The sequence below is a fragment of the Loxodonta africana genome, chromosome 15 (genome assembly GCF_030014295.1).
Source record: "Loxodonta africana isolate mLoxAfr1 chromosome 15, mLoxAfr1.hap2, whole genome shotgun sequence".
In the NCBI taxonomy this organism is placed as follows: Eukaryota; Metazoa; Chordata; class Mammalia; order Proboscidea; family Elephantidae; genus Loxodonta; species Loxodonta africana.
The window spans coordinates 22,506,873-22,525,859 of NC_087356.1; positions in this window are offsets into that span (position 1 = coordinate 22,506,873).

Below are 18,987 nucleotides of genomic sequence, written 5' to 3' on the forward strand. Positions count from 1 at the left end.
CAAGTTCACCTTCTTGAGCCTTGTCCCATATCTAGATCCTGGCCTCAAAATTCTCCACCATTTTGTTAGTTCTCTGACTTCTTTAAAAAGTTTGTTTGTTTGTTTGTTTGTTTGTTTGTTTGTTTTATTCCATCTTTTCAAGTTATACTCAGCAGGAGGGTCCATCCAAATTATTTTGTCACCATTATTAAATGCAGAAGACACTTTAATGTAATTTCCTCTTTCTTTTTAATCTTAAGTAGAGGAGCTAGGAAGACAAAAAAGCCTTCTAATTCCTCCTATTTCCAAGTCATTTCCCAGTTTATAATTACTTAACCTAAAGAAAAAAAATACTTATTTGAGAAAATTAATATCTTTTTAAAAGTATTAATTTAACAGGAAAACAATACAATTTATAATACCCCCTTAAAAAAATAAAATACTTAGGAATAAATCTAACCTGGAATTGAAAAGACCTATACAAAGAAAACTACAAAACACTACTAGAAACCAAAAGAGACCTACATAAATGGAAAAACAAACTATGCTCATGAACAGGTAGACTCAACTTGGTGAAAATGTCAATTCTACTCAAAACGATCTATAAATACAATGCAATCCCGATCCAAATACCAGTAGCATTCATTGAAGAGATGGGAAAAGTAGTAATTAACTTTATATGGAGAGGAAAGAGGCCTCAAATATGCAAAGCATTACTGAAGAAGAATAAAGTAGGAGGGCTCACACTACCTGACCTCAGAACCTACTATACAGCTACAGTAGTTAAAACAACCTAATACTGGTACAATGACAGACACATTAACCAATGGAAGAGAACTGAGAACTCAGACGTAAGTCCATTTACCTACAATCACTTGATCTTTGACAAAGGCCCAATGTCCATCAAATGGGGAAAAGACAGTCTGTTTAACACACGGTGCTGGCAAAACTGGATGTCCGTCTGCAAAAAAATGAAACAGGGCCCATTCCTCACACCATACACAAAAACTAATTCAAAAATCGATCAAAGACCTAAATGTAAAGCCAAAAACTATAAAGATCATAGAAGAAAAAATAGGGTCAATGCTAAAGGCCCTAATGCACAGCATAAATAGGATACAAACCATAACCAACAATACACAAACATCAGAGGATAAGTTAGATAACTGGTGTCTTCTAAAAATTAAACACTTATGCTTAACAAAAGACTTCACCAAAACAGTAAAAAGAGAACTTACAGACTGGGAAAAAATTTTTGGCTATAACAAATCCGACAAAGATCTAATCTCTAAAATCTACACGAAAATCCAACACCTCTTACAACAAAAAGACAAATAATCCAATCAAAAAATGGGCAAAGGATATGAACAGACACTTCACCAAAGAAGACATTCAGGAGGCTAACAGACACCTGAGAAAATGCTCATGATCATTAGCCATTAGAGAAATGCAAATCAAAACTACAATGAGATACCATCTCACCCCAATATTACTGGTGTGAATCAAAAAAACAGAAAATAACAGATGTTGGAGAGGCTGCGGGGAGACTGGCACTCTTATGCACTGCTGGTGGGAACGCTAAGTGGTACAACCATTTTGGAAAATGATATGGCGCTCCTTAAAAAGCTAGAAGTAGAAATACCATCTGATCCAGCAATCCCACTCCTAGGAATATATCTTGGAGAAATAAGAGCTGTCACACTAATAGACATATGCACACCCACGTTCATTGCAGCATTGTTCACAATAGCAAAAAGGTAGAAATAACCTAGGTTCCCATCAATGGACGAATGATTAAACAAACTATGGTACGTACACACAATGCAATACAATGCAATGATAAAGAAAAATGATGAATCTGCAAAGCATCTCACAACATGGATAAATCTGGAGTGCAGTATACTGGGTGAAATACATGAATTACAAAAGGACAAGTATTGTGTGAGACCACTACTAGAAAAACTCATGAAAAGGTTTACACAAAAAAAGAAACAATCTTTGATGGTTACAAGGGGTCGGGGGGTGGAAAGGAAAAACACTAAACAAATATGAGATAAGTGGTCACTTTGGCGTAGAGTAAGACAGTACACAGTACAGGGGAAGCCAGCACAACTTGTCCAAAGCTAAAGTCATGGAGGCTCCACAGATACATCCAAACTCCTTGAGGGACCAAATTACTGGGCTGACGGCCGTGGGGACCATGGTCTCAGGGAACATCTAGTTCATTTGGCATAACAGTTTATAAGGAACATGTTCTACATTCTACTTTGGTGAGTACCATCTGGAGTCTTAAAAACTTGTGAGCAATCATCTAAGATACTCCACTGGTCTCATCCTATCTGGAACAAGGGAGAAAGAAGAAAACCAAAGACACAAGGAAAGGATTAATCCAAAGGCCTAAAGACCACAACTGCCACAGCCTCCACCAGACTGAGTTCAGCACAACTAGATGGTACCCAGCTACCATCATGGACTGCCCTGATAGGGATCTCAACAGAGGGTCCCAGGCAGAGCTGGAGAAAAATGTAGAACAAATTCCAGCTCATAAAAAAAAAAAAAAAGAAAGTGACCAGACTTACTAGTCTGACAGAGACTGGGGAAACCCCAAGACTATGACCCCCAGACACCCTTATGGCTCAGTAATGAAGTCACTCCTAAGGCTCACCCTTCTGCCAAAGATTAGACAGGACCATAAAACAAAACGAGTCTAAATGGGCACACCAGCTCAGGGGCAAGGACGAGAAGGCATGAGGGGACACAAAAGCTGGTAATAGGGAACCCAAGGTCGAGAAGAGGAGAATGTTGACGTGTCGTGGGGTTGGCAACCAGTGTCACAGGACAGTTCGTGTATTAACTGTTTAGTGCGAAACTTGTTTGCTCTGTAAACCTTCATCTAAAATGCAGTGAAAAAATTAAAGTAAAATGAAGCAAGGAAACAAAAAAAACAAAACACCAGTTAAAACTAGCATTTTGTTCCATAAAGTATCCTTTTCAGCAGTTAAACTGCTTTATGGTGCCAACATAAAACTCTTGATTATGAAGTTTTGTTTTGGATATTGTTTTTAAGTGACCACTATCATTGGGTTACCAATCCTTGTGAATCAGGCCTGTTATGGATTGAATTGTGTTCCCCCCAAAAGATACATTGAAATCCTAACCTCTAGTACCTGTGAACGTGACCTTGTTTGGAAATAGGGTCTTTGAAGATGTTGAGTTAACATGAGGTCATACCGGATGGAGTAAGGTGTGTCCTAACCCAATAGGAGTGGCATCCTTATAAAAGAGAAGAGACACAGAGAGACCCAAACACAAAGGGAAGATGGCGCTGTGAAGGCAGAGCTAGTGATGCATCTACGGGCCAAAGAGCGTCAAGGATTGCCAGGAACCACCAGAAGCTGGGAAGAGACAAGAAAGGATATTTCCCTAGAGCCGTCAGAGAGAGCACAGCCCTGCCAACACCTGATTCTGGACTACAAGCCTCCAAAACTGTGAGACAATAAATTTCTGTTAATTTAAAAAATAAAGTATTAATTTAAACAAATGGTTGTATCAGAATGTTAATATGACTTCTACTTCCTTCAAAATCTTATCAAAATTGTACTTCACGACCACAAAGTGTATCACAGTTGACACAGGAATACTAGATGGGCACTCCATAGGAAAAATTTACCTTAGAGCTGCTCATTGAGGTTATGGTTTTAATAAAATGAGTCGAAGAGATTTCAAGGCTTGCTATAACTTTTAAAACTTCTCAAAGTCACTCCATAAATATATTAGCCCAAGTGCTATGTACTTAAAAGTTGTCATTCCTGCCTCTTATGAATTGAATTGTGTCCCCCGAAAATATGTGTTGTAAATCCTAACCTCTATACCTGTGGTTATAATCCCATTTGGGAATGAATTTTTTTTGTTATGTTAACAGGCAGTATTAGTGTAGGGTATGTCTTGAGTCAATCTCTTTTGAGATATTAAAGAAGCAGATTCCAGAAGCAGAGACACGGGAAGATACCACGCCACATGAAGACCACCAAGGAACCAAGGAGCAAGAACCTTCCCCCAGAGCCGACAGAGAAAGCAAGCCTTCCCCTACAGCCAGCACCTTGAAATCAGACGTCTAGCCTCCTAAACTGTGAGAAAATATATCTGTTCGTTAAAGCCACCCACTTGTGGTATTTCTTTCAGAGCAGCACTAGATGATGAAGACACTGCCCAGTGATGTTTTTCCAACTTTACTGTATCCAAAATTTAACCATTTAAGGCAATTCAATTTAAATTAAAAGGATATCTTATGATAATTTTTTTTTAAGGACCTCTTCAAAATAGCATTTGAGACTGAGAAATAGCTTTGTAAATTTTCACATTCATTCATCATTTGACAAGCATTTGTTGGGCACCAACTATCTTTGAGAAAGTACGTACATTGCTTGGTTTCTTTTTAAAGTATATCAGACTCTTGCTCATTTACTTTGCTGACTTATGTTCCATAATAAACATTAGTGTCTGTACATAATCAGTGAAAAGAATATTTCCCAGTTCTCTGTAATGTATCTTTCTAAGGCAGCCTTGAAATTTAATCCAAGGTCTACATTATCTTTCTCATAAAAAAAAAGACAAATACAATGGATAGTAAAAGACATCAACAGTCTTTTCTACACAACCCAGTGAAAACTATCAGCTGTGGTTGGTATATGTCTAAAGCAAACCTGTAGCAAATTGAAGCTTCTCATTTATACAGCAGGGTTGATTTGAGAAATGGATAAGGATCATAGGGGTAGCAGATAAAGTGTCTGGCTTGCCACAGTCACAGATGCATTCCCCTCTCCTAAAGGAGGAAACTGAAGTTGAGTGAGAGTAAAAGAAATGTCGAAGGCCCCAGCTGGCCAGAGACAACCAACTCAAGCCCAGAATCTAAGTCTATCCCCCAGGTCAATCTTGTTTCCGCCACACAATGAAATTGAGAGTTTGGGCTTTACAAGTGACTTCTCCTGAATGTGTTTTTATGTGCATGTTTTAAATGTTTTGAGGTAGTAAAGTTAATGTCTTTTTTTTCTTTTCTTTTTTAAATCATTTCAGGCAGAATAGAGAAACCACTAATTTCTTAAGACCTGTGATTATCTCAGCGGGCTCATGTTCAAGTTGGGAAAAATAGTTATATCATTTGGTTCCTATCTCTAAGAATTTCAGCAGTATCTGAGAAGGCTCAGATGAAAATCATGTTCATTTTTATGTAACTTTTAATGACATAGTAAGAAGCCCTGGTGGCACAATGATTAAGTGCTTGGCTGCTAACGGAAAAGTCGGCAACTCGAACACACCAGCCACTCTGTGGGAGAAAGATGTGGCAGCCTGATTCTGTCACGATTGCAGCCTTGGAAACCCAATAGGGCAGTTCTACTCCTTAATGTAGGGTCGCTATAAGTCAGAATCAACTCGATGGCACACAACAAAAAAAAATGTGATAGTAGATAGGCTGGAAGGAACCACCCTCACAGTGGTGCAGCAAAATTATAGGGTTGTCACAGGAAGGACCAAGGTTACCTGACAAGACTTGCTTTCTGATTTTGAGCACATCTGTGTTAGTGTGCTTGTTTGTTTGTTTGTTTGTTTGTCTTCAAATGACTGCCCTCTTTGGAAAAGTAAGAAAACAAGAGTAAAAACAACGTAATGAATGTTGAAGACTTTTCTTTTTTAAGCCTTTTGCAAATTTGCTGTTCTTTACCACAGTCTCTAGATCAGAGGCTCTCAGTCTTGGGTGTACAATGGAATATCCTAAGAAGCTTTCAATAGTTCTGTTGCCTGGGCTCCACCCCGCCCCAAGAAATTCTGATTTTTTGGCTTGGGTTAGGGCCTGAGCATGGGGATATTTTTAAAAGGCTCCTGAGCGATGCTCGTATGGAGCCTAGACTCTGCTGTAGTGTCCATTTGTTTTTGTTGATTCATCAAGTCAATTCCAACTCATAGCAACCCCTTGTGTTACAGAGTAGAGCTGCTACGTAGGGTTTGCTTGGCTGTAATCTTAACTGAAACAGATCACCAGGCCTTTTCTTCCAGTGATACTGCTGAATGGGTTCAAACCTCCAACCCTTAGGTTAGCAATCAACCACAAACCCTTTGTGCCACTTTGGGACATAGAGAAGTAATGTCCAATATTAACTCAATACACAACACAAGAGAATCTATTCCTTATGGTGTGGCCTTCTTTCTCCCAGTGAATTTGAGGATTATTCTAATATAAGGTGATGTGATGTTGTTCCCTTTGTTAGAAATGTTTCACTGCTGGACTCCTTCAAGGACTGGCCCATGGTCTCAAACAACCCAACAAAACCTTATCTATCCAAATGGAGTAAATAAGACTCCAGGGTCTAGTTTCAGCCAAAGAAAAGCCTTACAAGTACAAGGTTTGAGAATTCTAACTTTGGAGATGACCTCTTGAATTGTTAACTTAGAAAACTTATTGGGGACAAAAAAATAGAAGGCAAATTATAAGAAAAAGTTTCCATCAAATTTTCCCAGTTTTGATATAAAACATCATCTTAATTTTAGTATTACCAATATAACATTTTTTTCCACAAACCTGGTTCCTTTTCATTTGAATTTGGGTACCAAAACCAAACCCATTGCCATCAAGTTGATTCCAACTCATGGCAGAGTAGAACTGCCCTCAGGTTTTCCAAGGAGGGGCTGGTGGGTTCAAACTGTCAACCTTTTGGTTAGCAGCCAAGCTCTTAACCCCTAAGCCAGAAGGGCTCCAATTTGGATAGCCGATGAAAAATAAATGGGTATGGTGGCACCCATTTTGTAGATGGAGAAACACATGCTTACTTTTAGTGGCTTATTCAAAGTCAGCAGGCACTGATAGAACCAAGAAGGTGAAGTTGTGCTGTAATATTCTCTCAGATATTCTACAATTCATACTAAAATGTTCTATTAAAGAGACTTTTCCCTAAAGATATGTTTTAAGCATCAATGATTTGTTTTAATGCTAGATCCTAAAATTCCATAAAATTTAAAATAGACATAAAAATGAAATACATGTAACAAAATAAATCCTGAAACTTTAGAGGGAGGTCTCTAGAGTCTATAAAGACAGCTACAAATTACAGGTAGTTTCACCCTTTAGTTTTACCATCATTTAGTTTTGAAATGAACTTTGAATCGTTATATTTATAATTTCTCAATCTTCAGTAAAAATGTTATGAAATGATGGTATAGGGGGAAATACTTATTTAAGTGATTATTACCAGGGAAGTGTATAGAAATTTCTTCCATATGCTCCGAACTCCTAGAAATAGAAATTCAGATTCTTTCCACAGAATAAAATAAAAACTATCATGCATCTCACAAAATTCCATCTGGCACTGTTATTGTTAGGTGCTGCTGAGTTAGTTTAGACTCACAGTGACCCTGTGTACACCACAATGAAACACTGCCCAGTCCTGTGCCATGCTCACAATGGTTGCAATGTTTGAACCCATTGTTGTAACCACTGTGTCAACCCATCTGGTTGAGAATCTTCCTCTTTTTCCCTGACCCTCTACTTTAACAAACCTGATGTCCTTCTCCAGTGTCCCTCTTGATAACATGTCCAAAGTACGGGAGACGAAGTCTTGTCATCCTTGCTTCTAAGGAGCATTCTGGCTGTACATTCTTCTGGCAAAGTATATTCAATATTCTTCACCAACACCATAACTCAAAGACATCAATCCTTCTTTGGTCTTCCTTATTTACTGCCCAGCTTTCGCATACATATAAGGTGACTGAAAATACCATGGCTTGGGTCAAGCCCATCTGTGTCCTCAAAGTGACATCTTTGCTTTTCAACACTTTGGGTATTTTGCAGCAGGTTTGCCCAATGAAATATATTGTTTGATTTCTTGACTCCTGCTTTCAATGGGTGCTGGTTGTGGATCCAAGTAGAATGAAATCCTCGACAACTTCAATACTTTCTCTGCTTATCATGATGTTGCATATTGGTCCAGTTGTGAGGATTTTTGTTTACGTTGAGACGTAATCCATACTGAAGGCTGTAGTCTTTGATCTTCATCAATAAGTGCTTTAAGTGCTCTTCACATTCAGCAAGCAAAGTTGTGTCATCTGCATATTGCAGGTTGTCAGTAAGTCCTCCTCCAATTCTGATGCCACATTCTTCTTCATATAGTTCAGCTTTTCAGATTACTTGCTCAGCATACAGTTTGGATAAGTATGGTGAAAGGATACAACCTTTACGCACACTTTTTTTTTTTGCTGTGCTTTAAGTGAAAGTTTACAAATCAAGTCAGTCTCTCATACAAAACCTTATATATACCTTGCTATATACTCCTGGCTGCTCTCCCCGTAATGAAACAGCACATTCCTTCTCTCCATCCTGTGTTTCCATGTCCATTCAGCCAGCTTCTCTCCCCCTCAGCCTTCACATCTCCCCTCCAGACAGGAGCTGCCCAGATAGTCTCATGTGTCTACTTGATCCAAGAAGCCCAGTCCTCACCAGTATCATTTTCTGTCTTGTAGTCCAGTCCAATCCTTGTCTGAAGAGTTAGCTTCGAGAATGGTTCCTGCCTTGGGCTAACAGAAGATCTGGGGACCATGACCTCCGGAGTCCCTCTGGTTTCAGTCAGACCATTAAGTCTGGTCTTTTTAGTAGAATTTGGGGTCTGCATCCCACTGCTCTCCTGCTCCTTCAGGGATTCTCTGTCGTGTTCCCTGTCATGGCAGTCATCAGTTGTAGCTGGGCACCACCTAGTTCTTCTGGTCTCGGGCTGTTGTAGGTTTTTTACTTATGTGGCCCATTCTGACTCTTGAGCTCGTACTTACCTTGTGTCTTTGATGATCTTCATTCGCCTTTGCTCCAGGTGGGTTGAGACCAATTGCTGCACCTTAGATGGCCACTTGATAGAGTTTAAGACCCCAGATGCCACTCTCCAAAATGGAATGCAGAATGTTTTCTTAATAGTTTTTATCGTGCCAATTGACGGAGATGTCCCCTGAAACCATGGTCCCCAAATCCCCATCCCTGCTACTCTGGCCTTTGAAGCGTTCGGTTTATTCAGGAGACTTCTTTGCTTTTAGTATAGTCTAGTTGACGCACACCTTTCTTGATTTTAAACCTTGAAGTACCCCCTTGTTCTGTTAGAATGACTGCCTCTGGGTCTATGTACAGGTTCCTCATGAACACAATTAAGTGTTCTGGAATTCCCATTCTCTGCAATGTTATCTATAATTTGTTATGATCCACACAGTCGAATGCCTTTGTATAATCAATAAAACACAGGTAAACATCATTTTGGTATTCTCTGCTATCAACTAAGATCTATCTGACATCAGCAATGATATCCCTCGTTTCACATTCTCTTCTGAAACCAGCTTGCATTTTTGGCAGTTCCCTGTTGATGTACTACTGCAATCATTTTCAAATGATCTTCAGCAAAATTCTAACTGTGTGTGATATTAATGATATTGTTCAATAATTTCCACATTCGGTTTGATCACCTTTCTTTGGAATGGGCAAAAATATGGATTTATTGCAGTTGGTGGGCCAGGTAGCTCTCTTTCAAATTTGTTGGCATAGAATTGAGTGAGCGATTCCAGCGTTGCATCCATTTGTTGAAACATCTCAGTTGGTATTCTGTCAATCCCTGGAGCCTTGAGAAATGCTGAGCATGTTCTTCCCTTTTGGTTTTCTAACCTGCAGGTCTTTGCACATTTCATTATAATACTTTACTTTGTCTTCTTGAGCTCCCCTTTGAAATCTTCTGTTCAGTTCTTTTACTTCATCATTTCTTCCTTTTGCTTTAGCTACTCTACGTTCAAGAGCAAATTTCAGAGAATCTTCTGACATCTATTTTGGTCTTTTCTTTCCTTCCTGTCTTTTTAATGACCTTTTTCTTTCTTCATGTATGATGTCCTTGACTTCATCCCACAACTTATGTGGTGGATGGTCTCTAAATTCAGGTGGCATATACTCAAGGTTGTATTTTGGCTCTTTTGGGCTTGTTTTATTTTTTCTTCAGCTTCATTTTGAACTTTCATATGAGCAATTAATATTCTTTTCCGCAATCGGCCCCTGGCCTTGTTCTGACTGATGATATTGAATTTCTCCATTGTCTCTTTCCACAGATATATTTGACTTGATTCCTGTGTATTCCATCCAGGGAGGCCAACAGCGTATTTTGTTGAAAAAGGAATTTGCAATGAAGAAGTCATTGGTCTTGCAAAATTCTATTATGTGATCTCTGGCATTGTTTCTGTCACCAAGGCCATATTTTCCAACTACCGATCCTTCTTCTTTGTTTCCAGCTTTCGTATTCCAATCATCAGTAATTATCAGTGCATCTTGATTGCCTGTTTCATCAATTTCAGACTGCAGAAGCTGGTAAAAATCTTCAATTTCTTCATCTTTGGCCTTAGTGGTTGGTGTGTAAATCTGAATAATACTCGTATTAACTGGTATTCCTTGAAGGCCTTTGGATATTATTGCTGACAGCATTGTATGTCAGGATAGATCTTGAAATGTTCTTTTTGATGATGAACGTGAAACCATTCCTCTTCAATTTGTCATTCCCCACATACTAGACCAGATGACTGTCCAACTCAAAATGGCCAATGCCAGTCCATTTCAGCTCATTAATGCCTAGGATATCCATCTTATGTGTTCCATTTCATTTTTGATGACTTCCAATTTTCCTAGATTCATACTTCATACATTCCACATTCCAACCATCAATGGATTTTGCAGCTGTTTCTTCTAATTTTGAGTTTTACCACATCAACAAATGAAGGTCCCGAAAGCTTGACTCCATAAACATCATTAAGATCGACTCTACTTTGAGAAGGCAGCTCTTCCCCAGTTTTATTTTGAGGGTCTTCTAACCTGGGGGGCTCATCTTCTGGCACTATATCAGACAATGTTCCACTGCTACTCATAAGGTTTTCACTGGCCAATGTTTTAGAAGTAGATCACCAGGTCCTTCCTCCCAGTTTGTCTTAGTCTGGAAGTTCCACTGAAGCCTGTCCATCATGGGTGACCTTGTTGGTATTTGAAATGCCAGTGGCATAGCTTTCAGCATCACTGCAACAGACAAGCCACCACAGTACAGCTAACAGATGAATGGTGGCCATCTTGCATTAGGACAGTACATTGCAAATGCCTCCCCTCCTCAATAAAAACAATCTCCACAAGGAGGGAAAGGTGAAAATAATTGTTTCTCTTTCCTTTCTCTAGGTTTGCAGCAGATACTAACAGCCAGAGTTCAAGCCCAACAGAGTTATCAGCTATAGCTTCAGATTGGGGTCCCAGGTCTCCGTACCTGTAAATACTGCTGGAACATCTTATTTGAGTACTAGTAAAGGAAGGTGCACATTAAGGTTCTGATAGCTATATATCTCATTATGGGGAAAAAACTTATTTTCTCAAACTTTAATTCCATTAAGAGTCAAATAAGTTCCACTGATCATATCATATATACATCAAAATGCATAATAATGTTGTAAAAAGAAAAAAAATTCAAGAAGGTTCAGGCTCTGGGCTCAAAAGGGGAAAAAAGCACAAACACTGTTCTTTTGTAACCCTCTGGGAATAAAGCCCAGAATGATCATAACCTTGGTTTTGGTCAATAGTCAGCTCTCTGGACAAGAGTAACCTTTCCATTCTGCACTTAATATACATTTTTTAACTCATTTTGAAGTTTTCAGGTAGGCTAAATACAGTTTTGTTTAAAAGTTGAAAGACTCTTTTAAACTGAGAAAACTAAGTTGGAAAATATTTAGAGGACCTGGGAACTGTATTTTCACCTAAATGGATTTCAAATTTCTGCAAGAAAAAATTTAAAAAACAAGTGTTTGCTGCCTTGTCGTTGCCTCATGGCCATTTCACAACTTTGCTAGAGATGTATATCACAATACAAGATACTCAGTTTGAGATGCGATGAAATCTTCAAGCGATTCGCATTGCTGAAAACTGCTTGCTAAGAGGTTTTTAAAAGAAAATAGACTCTTGCCTATGAACAAGATCTCCAAATTCAATTATTTTTTTTCTCTAAGAAGCTCTTTAAAATAAGCTAACAAGCAAAGTGACTCCTTTCCATTGTTTTTGACATTCGAAATCTTTGTTCTCAAGTTTCTTACTGAACAAGTTTTTCTTAGTATCTGGCTCTGGTTCTTTCTTCACCATAGAAATAGAAATAAACAGAAAATGGAATTGCCTAGAAACCTTGAAGGATGCTTGTGACTAAAAGAAACTGAAAAAAGGAAAACTTTGCAGTATGGCTTTGGCGATGACAAAGCATAAATTTTTTACAGGGACAGTAACACACATTTAATGATGGGATCTGTTGGGTCTCATTCGCTATAGTTACAAGTCAAGTTTAATAACTATTTTTTTTCCCCATCACCCATGAAATTCAAAGAGTAGCTTTCACTTCATTTTTATGTACACAGGAGCAAAATAGGTATCTTCTATGTTCTTTTGGAGGTGCCCAGGCGGTGCAGTGGTTAAAGCGGTCAGCTGCTAACCAAAAGGTCAGCAGTTTGAACCCACCAACTGCTCTGCGGCAGAAAGATGTGGCCATCTGCTTCCATAAAGATTTACAGCCTTGGAAACCCTATGGGGTAGCTCTATTCTGTCCTACAGGGTCCATAGGAGTCTGATGGAACCCACTGGGGCTGGGTTTTTTTTTTATGTTCTTTTGCTGCCACCCAGTGGTTCTAATCAGTAAACGCAATGAGGACAAATCTAAAATGGGGCAGAAAAGCAATTTTAACGTCCGTACTGAAGAAACGTGCACACCTTTAAGAAGATCCAAAGCATGAGAATCCAAATTGTTAAAAAGATAAATTTTGAAGGGGGTAGTTACGTTATAAAAGGTTCCCTCATGTTACATAAAGATGGAGGGAAAACCTTCACTAAATCACTAGATCATGAGTTCAAGCAACAGCGGGTCTCCTTTACAGTCTCAGAGGCTAGCCGGGCATCAGCATACAGGTAGGCACTCGGTAAACCCCTATTTACTTCAGTTACATTTTTTAAAACTGTTTCATTAAAATTATTACAATAAAAGAGAAAAAGGCACAGCGTAAAAACTATTTACAGTTGAGCATAAATAAAAAATAGGCTGGAAGAAAATGTTTTAAATGGTAGTCAATTATCTCCTCGTCGTGGGACTTCTTTTCCATATTATCTAAATTTTCTCTAAGAATCATTTTTGAGGAATACAGCCAGGTGTATCAATATTACGCTTCTGGAGTAGTTTTAAGATGGTCGAAGCTAAGGGTGAAGTGTCAAATGTGATCAAGAATTTAGGCTGATTTCCCTGTCACTCGCACGAGCAGTAGAGCACGCCGTCAGAACTATGAGATGGCTCCAACCCATGCAGAGGTGTGTATATATTTAAAGCCAACACCATGAAGCCAAAACTGAATTCACAGACAACGCCTGAGAAGGCAGAGCAAGTTCGGTCAAGCAGTCAATGGCGCGCCCATGCCTGGCCCGCCCTCTCCTGGAAGGCCTCCTCCGGGCAGTTCCTGGGTCAGCGACGGCTTCCGGCAAAGATGGCAGAGAGGTTAAGCGTGTAGTCTGCAGGATGGACTCGGCCTAGCCTCACGAGTAGTGTAATCCTCGGCAAATCCTCACCTCTCTGAGCCTCTCAGTAGCCTCGTTTGTAAAAAGAAAAGAATAAATACCCACCTCGGTAGGCTTGCTGTGTGGACAAAAGTGAGAGCACAATTCCCGGCTCATCACAAGGACTTGGTGTTAGGCTATAAATGCACACACCCTCACACAAGGGCAGGTATGCGACATTAATACACACACACACAGAATTACTATTCAGAGAAGAAAGAACAATTGGAGAATCTTGCCTTTATCTGTCATAAGTCTTTAATTTAATAACCACGTTATCAATACACCAAACCCGCTGCCATCAAGTAGATTCTGACTCATGGCGACCCCATGTGCTTCAGAATAGAACTGCTCCATTGGGTTTTCTCCACTGTAATCTTATGCAAACAGATCACCAAACCTTTCTTCCACAGCACCATTGGGTGGGTTAAACCCGCCAACCTTTCAGTCAGCAGCCGAGAGCAAACCATTTGTGCCACCCAAACAAAAGTAAACACTGAGCCAGGATTCCAGCTGTGAAAATGACAACCCAGTGGGAATTTTAAGATATCACTTATTCCAGATTCCTTGATAAAAGACAAAAATATTCAAAACAATTGGTAAAGGATAGCTTCAAAAGCAAAGCTCTAACAAAGTCAATTGTGCTTCCTGACTCACATATTAACAAGTGTTTATCTCTGACAAAAATATTTGTTCATAAAAGAGGATTCCAATCTGAATCTGTTGAAATGTCTTCCAATGAGTGCATCCTGGAATTTCAGGCATTTTAAGATACATTTGTAAATCAAAGCTCATGTCTTATTCTGAATGAGATGCTCCAGGTCCCAGCTTCTCAGGACGCAGACTCTAACTTCATGCCAATTTTTTCATTAAGAAATCTCAGATTTTCTATATCTTAATTCCATCACTGAAATCATTTTCTATATTTGAATCTCTGCAAAAGTGTATGGCAGAATCTACAATAAAGGTTTAAAAATAAATTACTTCTAAGAGGGGGAAGGAGTACAGGGAAAAAAAAATCTCACAAAATAATAGCTTAAGAAAAGACTATCGCAGATGTTTCTGCAAGCTTTCAGGCCGTACTTAGGTACTAGCAAGTCAAAGTCTAAGAAGATATGTATTAAGCTGCATGCGACCTGTTGCCATCGAGTCAATTCCGACTCATAGTGACCCCGTAGGACAGAAGTAGAAATGCCCTGCAGGGTTTCCAAGGAGTATCTGGTGGATAAGGACCTCCCTTAAAAAATTTTTGAAAAATACAGTAACTCTATTTCCAAAAGCTACTTTTAACATCTCTTTTCAATAGTTATATATCTGAATTATTTTAAGTTACTTTAAAAGCCTATCTTAGTGACAGACTGAAATTTAATAAAAGGTATTTCTAGTGTTATATATTTGGGCAACAATGTTATAGCTGGGTAACTTCAAATAACAATTTGTGCAAAAAATACAATTTTAAGTGTCATCAATAACTAAAAAAAAAACTCTATTAGGTTCATCTTTATTAGCGTTCTCTATAAATTTAAAAAAGCGATACATAAAATCTAGCTATTCCGGTTCCTTAAACCCTAATTGTGTTTTAATTGTTCTCAGAGCAAATCCTAAAAAGATTTTACATTTTGCTATGCTTCTGACATGTATAAGTTCTGATACAGAAATATCCATTTCCATTATAATCTAGTTGGACTGCAGCAAGAAAGCAAATTTTCTAAGAAATTAGAAGCCTGCTGTCTATCAACTAGCCTCTCCTTCAGAAAACTCAGACAATAAAATCCCCTCCCTTTCCAGTTTAGCTTTACTAAGACTCAAGCAAACGTCACACTGTCACAAATTGTTTTGATGTCTCAACTTACTCTGATGAACATTTAGAAGTTTTAAAATAGGTTAAAGGCAGATTAGAAAGAGAGCCACTTCCAAATAGTTTTTATTAGCTATACCTGGAATGCAACTTGTCTAAAATTAAAAACAAACTGGGTCCAAACTTGGAGCCCTGGTGACGTAGTGGTTAAGAGTTTGGCTGCTAACCAAGATTGGCAGTTCCCAAAAGCTGCTCCTTGGGAGCACTCTGGGGCAGTTCTACTCTATCCTGTAGGGTCGCTATGAGTTGGAATCAACTTGGCACCTAACACCAACAGGCTATACTTCTTACATGTATAGTGGTGTTTTATTGTTTTTTAGATGAAATATCTGTACTACAAGTAAGCATTTTTATTATTTCCCCATTTTACTGAAGTGGTGTTTTTTCTTTTGTTTTGTTTTGCCTAAATTTTCAAAAGCTAAATAACTAGCATTTCCTGCGGTATCTGATTGTCCTATTGCTCCTTTAAACAAATTTTGTTGCTGGTCAAAACAGCTTTTTTTTTCCCATTTTGTTTTTACCAAACAAATCACGTACGTGCCAAAAAAACACAAAACTGGGCTCCCACTTCACCTCTGCCCGTATCCAGGGGTGATTGCTTCTAAACCATTTGTGTCTTCAGTTCTGCTGATGGCCTTTACGGTGCACACCTACGCTGCTATCACACTAGACATCACCTACTGACTCCTCATCCCAAGAATCAGGGCTCCATTGCTACTCCGCCCCGGCTCTGCTCCTTCCAGCTTCTGATGACAGAACTTAAGAAAATATAGCTATTATCTTTGTAACTTAGACTTAACCCACCAAAAACCCACTGCCATCGAGTCGAGTCTGACTCATAGCAACCCTATAGGACAAACCTTAAAATCTTTTGCATCCATCAGTGTTGTATAGCATCTATCTTCTCCCCACGGGGCCACCGGCAGCTGCCATGGTTCTTCCCCTCTTCCCTGTTTCCAGCTCACAACTGCTGTCCTCTCTACCTTTACTTTCATGTTGTCAAGGTTGGTTTTATTTACATTCTTGTCTGTCATGTTTTATCGACAGGATGATTCCTAAAAGCTGAAAACCAATCATCAGCATTTACAATTTTTTTTTAATTAAACCAGGCCCACAGCATTAAGTGTAAAAACCCACTTCTGAATTCTTTAATACCTAACTTAAAAAAAAAAAAAAAAAAACTGAATAGCACACTTCACAGTTAAATATTTAAAAAATACTTTGATGTATTAAAAAAAAAAAAAAACCTCTATAATTTCACCAAAATTAAAAAAAAAATTTTTTTTTTAAACCGCTACCCAGATGAATTCAATACAGGATTTTTTTCAAGTGATATGTGCTCGTCCAAGGGCATAAATTATATATAACTTTTGTAAGATATTGTATTCATATTCGTTATTAGAGCCTGACTTGTGCACACCATCATCAAAGATCACTTGGCACATGGCAGTAATAAACCAAAAAGAACCAAACCCGTTGCCATCGAGTTGACTCCATCTCATAGCCACCCTACAAAACAGAGTAGAACTGCCCCACAGGGTTTCCAAAGAGCGCCTGGTGGATTAGAACTGCCAGTCTTTTGGTTAGCAGCCATAGCTCTTAACCACTAGCCCACCAGGTAGTAATAAAAAATAGGTGTGGTCAAATCTCTTCTCCATGGAAACCGGACACGGTTTTTCCTCCTTCAGGGAAATGAGTGTCTTCAAACCAAGAAAACAAAGTTTAAAAGACGGCATGCTCAATCATAACTGACAATGTCTGCTAGAAAGGCCCACACATTTTGGCTTCAGAAACAGAACAACAGACCCTTGACATTGTCAAGGTATAAGGCCTAAGATCTTTGCCCCAAACCAAAAATATTCCTGGATAAGACTGCATAGGTTCTTGGTTTCTTCAGAATTACATTTTCATCTGGTGTCATAAAATTTCTTACACATACTTTCACGCCCAAGTTATTAATTTTTTCAAGAGTTTTCTCTCACCTAACAGCTATTTTTCACATGATAAGATATTTGATGTCTCCTGAACCACTACATACCGTTTGGATAACCACTGAATTCCCCATGTCTATAATAGAACCTGGCACACAGGAGGCATTCAATAAGTACTTGTTGAATGAACTGAGTGAATAAATGAATGAGACTGCAGGTGGGGGAAAACACTGCAGATGTGAAAGGTTAGGTAGACTGAATCATTGACTAAGTAATACCTTCCTACATGGAATTTAGCAAGAATTAAGACTGTGCCTTGGCAAAATTACAAAATACTATATACCCATGGACCTCTAGGGACGCCCTGGTAGCATAGCGGTTAAGAGCTACAGCTGCTAACCAAAAGGTTAACAGTTCGAATCCACCAGGCACTCCTTGGAAACCCTATGGGGGGTAGTTCTACTGTGTCCTATAGGGTTGACTCAACGGCAACATGTTTGGGTTTTTTTTGTTTGTTTTTTAATGGACCTCTAAATTCACTCGCAAATAGTCAAAATCACAAATGTTAAAACTCATAAATGTCAAAACCCACAAATGCCAGCAAACCACCATACGTGCTTTTAAATAATTTTCTTTCTTAAGGGAAAAATAATAAGAGTATTCAAAGTAGGGTAGCAAATGACTTGTTTAAATAAGTCGAGGGTCACATTATTAAAGAGGCCGAGTGTCACCAAATGAAATGATACCAGCCAGATACACCATAACATGGTCTATATGCCATCCGTGGCTATAGCGCTAAACCAGTGACTCCTTATTATAATGTTTTTTGTTATTTTAATAACCAAACCTCTTTGGACAAGGCCCAAGATAAGTTGTACACACCAGCAAACTTTGTATAACAAGCCTCTATTCCTTTTACAGTACCATTTTTTAACACAGCCTCTCAAAAGATAATACACCCACATAACAAGGAAATGAAGACATTCTTTTCTATTTCTCCTAATCATCTCATTCAAATCATATCACCATGAATTTCCTGGGTACTTGGCTTTAAGACCCTGTATTACTATAAACTTTAAATGCAAACCCCAGATAGGTCTACATTCATTTCAGCAGCGGCATCTCGAAATGTTGAATTATCATCTTCAATTTCCCTCAGTCATTTATTGTAGCTGCCAAGCTGAAACGGTGCACCCTAAAGGCAGCACTAAACTGAAAAGCAAATAGTAAAAAAGAGCCTCTTAAATGTTCCATTTATAAAGCTTATTTTTCCCACCATCAAATTTTGTATATGGTCTGAAATACATCACTTTGCAAAACTGATACCTTGCGTGCAGCTATTCTGCCATGATACATTTGCTAAACTTCAAGGTTCACAGGAGTGGGGGGAAAAAAGTAAAAACTAGCATCTTCTTTCAACCTTTTAGGAATAGAGTAACACAGAGCGAGGTTGTTTTTTATCTTGGGCCTTTTGGCGGGGGAAGAGGGTAAAATTAAACCTTAATTGCCAATAGCTATCACTCTTTTTTTTTTTTTTTTTATCACTAGAGCTATTTCGTACGTGGATAGATCTACCAATCTTCCTCACTGTATGAAAAATTATGCCA